Below are 10,033 nucleotides of genomic sequence, written 5' to 3'. Positions count from 1 at the left end.
CTTAATGGAACTAAGCCATTGTTAATGTTATTAATTGGATTACTTGTGCTTTTTCTGCCAAGACAAGTGCCAAAATATCCACAGTGAAAAAGATCTATATGGACGCTATAGTGGCATAGGGGTTAAAGCAAGTTTTATCACAGCCCTTCTTCATAGTTCAGAAAAGAATCTCTCCAAAACATTCAGTCAACAACAAATAAAATGAGGGCCGATGATGCTGACAATACAAAAGTCGAGCTGTGCATGCTCAGAAGGAATGGATTTAAGTGTGAACCTCACAGGTTCACAGGTATTTTAGGTACTATCCATCTTATCCAGGATGCAGAAAATATATGAAATATGTCCAGCGGCATATTCAGCATCCTTTGAAACATTTTGTATTCATTTTGAACTATATTGGAACCCTCAGAGCTGCTACAACTTCTTATACTCTCACAATAACACTAGTCAGCTACAATTACATTACATACTAAATGCTTACATATTAGCATGCACACTACACAGAGCTATCTGTCAGAGAGACAGAGGTCATGTAAGTACTCATTTTTTCAGGCCTTATATCAGGTAAGTTTGCAGTACTTTAAGACTTCTTCAATTTTGCAATGCATACTCCATGACGCTGCATATCTGTGTTATATCAAGTATTAGGAGCTGGGACAAAATGTTTCTTATTACTTTATAAGCCTTCTGCTAAATATAGCTTTATCAGAATCACATTTAGAATTCACTTCAATAAGAAGGAAATTTCTAACAATTAACATACATCTCACATCCGCACGTGTATGCACACATGGCATAAGACCCTCAAATATAGTGTAACTCAAACTCTAAGTATTTGTCCTTCAGCTAAAGTGTAAATTATTACCATATTACCTGACCAGTGATCCTGTTCTTAGCAGCTGTACGTATCTGATCTATGAGTAAAATGTATTGTTGAAGCTACTATTTGCTTGAGATGGAAGTGCAGATTGTGAGAATTACAACACATTTCCCCCGCATAATCCTACATCTGGATTAAGTCGTCGTGCTAGATTAGACACACTCCACTGTAAATAAATGCAGTAGTGTATAACAAAGTCAAGTCAACAGTGAAAATGTTATTGAGTTTCACAGGCATTTCTGAAATCCTTGACTATGGAAGAGACTGCTATGATTGTTGATTATTCAGAGGGTAATCGTCCTATAGCTCTATAAATGAATACTGTAAACATACAGTATGTGGTAAACATATTGCATAACTAGAAGCAATAAAAGGGAAAACCATTTTGTGAAACCACTTTGTACGCAACTTTACAGCAAGTCATGTGAAACACAGTGTAATTTTGTGTTTTAGTTGGTTTAAACTAGATAATGTGAGCTTGCCTGCAATGATATGTGTGATAACTTTCATCGACCACTTGATCAATCCAACAAAATTCAAATAGGGCAGGAGGGAACAAAGATGAAGAGAATAAACAGAGTGATGAATAACCTAAGTAGTGTAGGCGGTGTAGCACAGGCACAACCTGGAGGAGGAACTAGTCTAAATGACTGTATTAGTATAATATTATAACATTAAATTAAACTCTATTGTTAATTTAATAGTAAACTGTAAGTTTGATATTAATATATTCATTATGTTACTATAACCAATATAATTTCATATAATGGTATATAACTTAGCACTAGTATAATATTAATTCGAGTTACAGCTGCTTCAGTTTGGGGTTGTTTTTTATTCATTAACTTTGTGCAAGAAAAATGCTCTAGGCTACATGATTGTCTCCAACCTTGATTTTGGGCAGGTTACTAACTCGTCAATAATCATACCCATTTATGCAGAACAATGAGTTCATCATTAATAAAGTTTGTTGCAGCACATCAAACTTTTTTAAAATCCCGCTCCATCCAGGCTGTGATTGATTTGTTCACAAAAAGTGACATTGACAAGAGCATCGGCTTTATGAAAAGTTGAATGTGTTTCAATAAAAGGCACAGATTTAGCTAAATAGCCAGCTAACGTTAGCCAAACCCACACGCTCCTTGAATTTTCTCTGTTGCCTTCTGTCTTACCGATTCAGCTGCTGGTGGCGCATCTCGTTCTTGTTTTTCAGGAACGGGGCTGTTTTCCTAAGAACACCAATCAGTGAATAAGCATTCCAGTTATTTCAGATAATGTAGATGACGCAGAACTTGACAGTGAGTACAAAGTTTAAAGCTTTACTTAGAGGTCAGGTACTGACTGACCTTATTTTCACTCAGACACATCACATCCCACGCTTTATTCCTGTAGTACTATGGGAAAAGACCTGCCTTGAAACCACTCAAACATGTTGGGAGTTCATTGGTCAGCTAGACCAAAAATGCGTGTTGGCTCATTGGCATCACTTACTGTGATCCTTAATGGAACTAAGCCATTGTTAATGTTATTAATTGGATTACTTGTGCTTTTTCTGCCAAGACAAGTGCCAAAATATCCACAGTGAAAAAGATCTATATGGACGCTATAGTGGCATAGGGGTTAAAGCAAGTTTTATCACAGCCCTTCTTCATAGTTCAGAAAAGAATCTCTCCAAAACATTCAGTCAACAACAAATAAAATGAGGGCCGATGATGCTGACAATACAAAAGTCGAGCTGTGCATGCTCAGAAGGAATGGATTTAAGTGTGAACCTCACAGGTTCACAGGTATTTTAGGTACTATCCATCTTATCCAGGATGCAGAAAATATATGAAATATGTCCAGCGGCATATTCAGCATCCTTTGAAACATTTTGTATTCATTTTGAACTATATTGGAACCCTCAGAGCTGCTACAACTTCTTATACTCTCACAATAACACTAGTCAGCTACAATTACATTACATACTAAATGCTTACATATTAGCATGCACACTACACAGAGCTATCTGTCAGAGAGACAGAGGTCATGTAAGTACTCATGGGGCTGTTCAAGTGGCCATAGAGCGACTGGCCAACCGGGTTAATTCCGTTACTCCTGATCACCACTCCGACTATGTTTTGGACGATTAGCATTGCGGGTCCAGCAGGGTGGAAGACTACTGTCGGTTAACTCTTAAATCATTTTCCGGTTCGCACGGATCTATTTTTTGGAGCATTTAAGAGTGAAATAGGCGCACGGTAGATCCCTGCACCTAACGTTACAGAAACTAATCACACAGTCGCTCTCTGCCTGTCTAGTATTTTTGGCTATGCATTGTAAATAAATATGTTCATCTACACTTTTAGCAAACAAACTTTTGGACAAACATGATTTTCACATTGAAAAAAATATCTTCAAAATTGAATACCTTGTTAAATGGCGATTAAGACTTTTTAATACTTTTTAATAGGCTTAATTTTCGCAAAATTGATTTATCACCTTTCAAGACTTTTTAAGACCCCGCGGACACCCTGGAAAAACACAAATGGATGTCATGCTTACAAATGATATGTTGCTAAAACTACTGGAAATCTGTCCTAGTGGCAGCACAAGGTCTGAGACTTATAAAGTCCTGTCTGAGAATCAATGAAGTCCCAGAGTTGCTAACCCATTACCTGATGATTTAGCCTGTAGATTACAATATCTTAGTCAACAGTATCAAATGCTGCACTAATGTCCAAAACTTAAAATATAATTTGTAGGGCTGACCCCCAATAGTCGAAGATTCCATGCTTCGATAGGCGGAGACTGATTCGACTGTCAATCTCACAGTCGAGGCTTCGCAGCAAAACAAGGATCATGCCATTTTGGCGATATGGGGGTGCTCAATGTCTGATTTTACATAGAACTACCAGTTTTCTCCCAATAAGTTAATATACACTCTATTGCAATATACATTTCAACGTTTAATGCTGTAAATAAACTTAACACTTAGTAAAACTTTCAATAAGTGTTTTTAAACTGCCTAAATAAATCCAAAATTGTAACCCTAACCCTGGGTCGTCAGTGCGCATGTGTAGGCGTAGTGTGTGTGTGGCAGCAGCGGAAGAGGAACACTTACTGAAGAGACTGTGCCCTGGCTTCACTGGAGTTGTGCCGAGTTGTCCGCACCTAGCGGGACTTTCAAATAATTTATCTCCGTTTGTTGAACCACACAAAGAATATATCATTTTTAAATACGTGCATGTAGTTGTCGGCAGCACAGCACGCACGCAAAACTCATACAAGACTGGTGAATGACAGGAGAGAGAGAGAGAGAGAGAGAGAGAGAGAGAGAGAGAGAGAGAGAGAGAGAGAGAGAGAGAGAGAGAGAGAGAGAGAAAAGGGTCTTCAAAAAGCCTCAGTTTAGATGGAAATTTACAGTGTAAGTTGAATGAATAGAGACTGCAGCTCTGCAGCAGCTTGTCAAGATTAAAGCGGCGCTACCGTGTGTAACCCCAATCGCCGCTCACAAAAACACACGATTCTACTATCAGTCAACTATAGGCAGGACTTGACGATTCTGATTCGACCATATAAATCCTTAGTTGGGGACAGCCCTAATAATTTGATACCTTACCAGACTGAAATATATCACCCTGTGCAAGTCCAGTATTTGAACAATTTGCTTTCCCACAACCTTGGGTACAAATTTGGACGAGTAGGGCTACGTTCAGACTGCAGGCCAAAGTGACCCAAATCTGATTTTTTTTGCTCATATGTGACTCAGATGTGATTTTTTTATGACAGTGTGAACAGCCCAAATCACATGGAATCTGATCCTTTCCAGTTCGGATTTGGGCCACTTTCATATGTGGTCCAAATCGGATACAGATAGGATCTTTTTAAGTGCAACCTGAGTCTGGGCGCTCGGATCAGAATTGATGCGACTTTGACGTCACTCTAGAGTTGTTGGCAGTTCCCCCGCCAGACGGAGCCACGATGAATGAAAAACCTCCACAAAAGCCATTATTATACATGTGGCTCTCTTCCTCCTCTACCTTGCTATCATCTGCTCACAAATTGTGCTAATAAGTTTGTTATAAATACAAATGTTATTTTATGATTTATGTTTATTAAAACGTGTCTCCTTAGAATCTTGTGTGTTTGTTAGTAATTGTCGTTCTTGTGGTGGTTTACCATTAAAACCATGAGTGAAGGGACTGTTTCATTTGATAAGAGCTGCTGAATTCTTGCGGCACCGTGTATTGTCATGTACTGTTATTGTTTGTTCATGTCCACTATAATCAGCTGAGCTTAACTTCATAGTCCACGTAGTGGGCCCCCTACCAGTGTGGGCCCTGGGTTGGCTGCCCCCATGCACCCACACTATTTCTGCTTATGGTTGTGGGGTAGATGTGTTGTACAGTGCCAGAAACAGTTATAAACATCATGGAAAGGAAAGAAAGTTGTGAGCATTTGTCATCATTCGGGAGAGATGTGACCCTGGGAGTAAACCGGGAGAGGGCAATGAAATATGGGAGTTTCCCATGATATTCGGGAGGGTTAGCAAGTATGAGCTAACCGGGGCTAATGAGCTCTGTGGCTTCTGTACGACAGCGTACTGCGTGTGACATTGATCTATTCTTTCTGTCACTTTCAAGCCATGGACAATTCACACTGGAGTCTGATATGGGCCACATTTAAACAATAATGTGAACTGTCAAACCAAAAAAATCGGATTGACGAAAAAAAAAATCGGAATTGAGCAATGAGGCCTGCAGTCTGGACGTAGCCTAAGGGAGTTCAGAAACCGGCCTCTAGTTCTCTGTCAGGGAGGGTTCCAGGTTTGGTTATTTCAACAAAGGTTGAACAATAGCCTACTTAAAATAAATGACAAACTACCCTTATAAAAGAGATTGGTTTATAATGTTGACTATGATAAAGCCAATGAAGTTTAAAACCTTTAAAAATATGGAGGTTGGTAGGACATCTAGAAGGCTTTTATTTGCCCTATCAAAGCTGCAGTATCATCTAAGGACCCAGGACAAAAGGAGACCAAGGTGGATGGATTTGAGGAACCACTAACGAGGTGAGGTGAGATGTTGGCCCTACAATTTACAACCTTATGTACAAAATAACAAGAAAGTTATTGCAGAGGACACTGGTAAGTTGGGGGTGCTGGGAGAGAAAATATAGTTTACAGTGTTAAACAGGACTTTAGGATTTCTCTTGCTGGAAGATATTCATCCATCCATCGTCAACCGCTTATCCTGCTTACAGGGTCGCAGGGTGCTGTAAGATATTAAGTTTGAAATATAAGATGATTATGTCTTTAAGGGTACCTGAAAATTCTCTGAGGTGCAGTCTGTGTACTCATACTTTGGATCTTAATTCATTTGAGAGGAGCTTCTTTATCCAGCACCGAGGACCAATGATAGTTAAATGATTGGATTTAAGTTTCCACGTTTCAATCCTTTCAAGCAATATTGCTGTTAAACACCATACAGAAATTGACAGCCACATATTCATTTATGAAATGTCTTATGTGGCAAGAAGGTTGAATGTAATGCAAATGTCAAATAAAATACATTTGTGGTCACTTGCACATAAAACGTTAGCACCAACAAATCAATCAATATCATGTGTAAACACAAGGTCCAGTGTGCCCACTCTTGTGTGTAGAGCCAGATATATGTTGCTTAAAAGTTAGGGACAGAGGTAGCACATGAATTACATCGTTTTCACACTAACTACACCATTCACTGTGCCTTTGTTCAAACAGACCAAAAGCAGGCAGAACACTCAACACACAAAGAGGACAAGACAATGACTGAACAGAACTGAGCTCATTAAATGCAGGGGCAAACGAGCAGGGAGGGAGTGAACAGGTGAAACACATCAGGGTAATCAGGGAAGACAAAGAAAGGAAATAAAGCTCAACGAAGACCACAGAGGGCCTTTCCAAAACTGCTTGCGACTCCCTCTCCCTAGCAACTTCCATTCTGTTTGCACGTTCTTGCGGAGGGAGTGCCGTCCGAAACCAATAAGGATGGAGTAGTAGTGGGTTGTTAAACCCTCCAATGCCGAGTGAGCACCGTTGCCAGCTTGTTGAAGGTGTGTAACACCCTTTGCTGCACGATGGGGGACCTTTCTTTCAAATGTGAGTTCCATGTGACTTTGCCGGTTAACATGTAAGATTTTTAAATTCAGAAACTACACTAACATTTCAAATCACCATTCACAGGTTAACAACGTAAGATTACATAGTGTTTAATAAAAAATGCTCGTCTGATAGACAATACAACTGTTGATTTTATTGAATTGTATTCATCTCATACAAAAATCTTCAGCCAAAAAAAAAAAACACAGTGGGATCATGTAACATGAAACAAAGGCATTAAAGAAAAATAGTTAGCCTAAGTCTTTATACATTTTAACAGTTTTAAATTTTTCAGTATTCTTTTCTTTACAATGAATATCAATCTTTTAATAAAATAATGTAATATTTCTTTTTCATAAATATTCGAAATCTAACCAAAATAATTTGGTTCATGAAGAAACACAACATGAATGACAAATACTTTCAGTTTTATTATTGCAAACCAACACACTTTTCCTCAACATCAATCCTGAATCTTAATACAACTGTTGTTTATGTGATACACATTTCATAACAGTGAGTGCAGTGGTAAGGGGAAGGGATGAAGGTTCTCAGGAGGGTGGATGAGAGGTTTGTGCTACTGAGAACCCGGGGGTTGAGACTCAGGGTGGGGCATCATCTCTGTAGAAGCTTGCTTGTTGAGCAGCTGATGATAGTCCACCCCAAAGTTATTGTACTAGGCTGTGATGGGCTCGTTGGATGTCGCGGGGATCATTGCGGTTGTAACTGAGGTATGCGTGGGAGGACCATCGGCCGAGAATCTTTATGGTGTAGTCCGGAATGCCTTGGCTGGAAGCGGAGGAAGCTGCTCCGATGTTGAAGGAGTGCGGGGAGGTGTGGAAGTGTAGTCTGCTGTTGATGTAGTATAGGATCAGTTCGAAGGGGCTTAGGTAGGAGTTTAAGCAAAAAAGAAATATGGGATGAGAAAGGCTGAACTGGTCTGTTTTGCTCCTTTTGAGATTGAATCTGAGTGAGTCAGCTGAGTAGATGGAAATGTCGGCTAAGCTTGCATGCAGATAAGGATCGTAAGCAGAAGAGGTGGTAGTGAATTCTGAGCATCTTAGGCAGCCGAAGAAAGCAAGGAGGAACATGGCTTCAAGGGTTAAGTCGGTCAGGGGAGATACCTGGCACGAAGGGTGAGGATGCAACGGGTGAGGAGGTCTGACGTCAAGGACAGGCGTTTACGGGTGTTACGAGGTTCTGTTTTTTGCAAGGAGTTTAATGAAGAAGTTGATCCCACTCAGGTATACGTGGATAGTGGATGTGCTGACCGCAAGCTGCACCATCCTGAATAGTATGATGAGAGAGTTTTGGGGGCAAGGCAAGTTGAGAAGCTGGGGATTCAGTCGAAGATCGTCGCTGAAAACTGAGGGACCGGCGTTGGATACCAAGGTTAATCTGCGGATGAACTTCATGATGTCGAGAGATTGGGAACGCCCTTTGTTTATTATGTCAACTGTGGAGTGGTTTTCAGAGTGTATCGGGATGACTTTTTGGGACCACTTGTGCCCCCAAAGAATGGCCATAACCACGATCGGGAACAGTTCAAAGAGGGCTGAAGAGGGGGAGAGGGAGAATACATCCGGCGGCCACTCCGAGGCAAACCACCACTGGGAGCCGTAATGGCCACCAAACCCAGTGGATGGAGCAGCAAAAAATTCCTCCACAATCTGAGCTCTGAGTCTTCCATGGTGATGAAGCCGTGAAGGGATGGCACCACAGCAGACACCGAAAGCAGGTGGGAGAGGAAGGAACGACCCTGTGAAATGATGCAAATTGCAAAGTTGAGGTGGTAAGGAGCTGGCACTTCTGCATCTGGTGGTGAGGAGGTAGTTGGAGTTTAACAGAGATATGCGATGTAGTTTATCGGTTGGAAGGGAGGCTTGGAATATATAGAGTCCAGGGTGATGCCAAGGAACTCGAGAGGTGTCCCACGGTTTTGTCCGGGGAAAGGGGACTCCAAGCTGGAGGAAGGCAGATATCAGTGCGGAAAGGCCATGCGCTGGAGGAGAAGGAGGGCATGACTGTGAGGAAGTCGTCCAAGAGATGGATGACGTATGGGAGTCTGTTGTTGAGCAAGATCCAACATAAAGCTTCGGAAAGTGAGTCGAAGATCTTGAGGCTGAATTTACACCCAAAAGTGAGACTGACGGAGACGCCTAACCATGCGTTGGGGCCAGCGAGGCAAATAAGGTTGATGGCCTGAGCAATGGTAGGGTAGTGGATGGAAAAATCCTGGCTGGGTATTAAGCTATTAATGCTAGGTGTGGAGCCTCAGTCATGCACTGGGCTTGGTGGGGTTATGAGGGCAGCCAGGACAGGCATGTGCACCACCGCAGAAGGACCGAGTGTGGAGAAAACGGCAACCTGAAATGATGCAACCCAGGTTGTTGAAGTTATTGCACACCATGCAGCCGCCCAGAAAAAGCATGGGCCACGAGCTGGGACGGGCATGCTGGTCTGCTGGTTATCGAAAGGTTTAGGAATGAGGGGAGGAGGGGGAGCGGCGGAACTGAACCTCGGGACAGAGGGGGGGTTGCAAGGGGGAGGGACAGGAGGACAAGGAGCGGCGATGATGCAGCTGGAAGCTGAGTGTGATGGGGCACCGCACAGGGTACAAGCAAGAGAGGCGCGAGCCACAAAAACCCTGTAGTAGAGTTCAGTGTCGATTGCTCCCCAGTAAGTGCCTAGGGAAAACTGAACAAATTGTGTCGCGATAGAGGGAAAAAGCAAATGCAAACTCGCCGGATGTAAGTTCTCCAAAGCGAGAAGGGACTGGCTGTACAAGTTGAGTGACCTAGCGGTAAAGACAGCTCCCTCGGCCTGTGGATGGCAGGAATAAGAGAGCGAGGTCAATGTAAGCACCTGATGGAATCAACTGCCTGAGTGAAGGCGAGATCGGTGAGGGGCGCCTGGCCGGGAGAGGGTAAACTGGGGAGTTAACGGATGCTAGCGTGAAAAGGCTGGTGTCCACGGGTAAGGCGGGCGGTATGTGGGAGCCTGGATTAGCTGTGGAAACAGAAAACACA

At 42.1% G+C, this 10,033-nt stretch overlaps 1 protein-coding gene across 1 annotated transcript in view; it reads left to right on the top strand.

The window, feature by feature from the left end:
- sash1a (SAM and SH3 domain containing 1a) overlaps positions 1-10,033 on the top strand; it is a 75,301-nt gene that overhangs the window by 18,003 nt on the left and 47,265 nt on the right. The window lies entirely within an intron of this gene.

This window comes from Micropterus dolomieu, linkage group LG10 (assembly GCF_021292245.1).
Source record: "Micropterus dolomieu isolate WLL.071019.BEF.003 ecotype Adirondacks linkage group LG10, ASM2129224v1, whole genome shotgun sequence".
NCBI lineage: Eukaryota > Metazoa > Chordata > Actinopteri > Centrarchiformes > Centrarchidae > Micropterus > Micropterus dolomieu.
The sequence above is the reverse complement of the archived record's forward strand: the minus strand, read 5'-3'. Positions and strand labels throughout refer to the sequence as shown.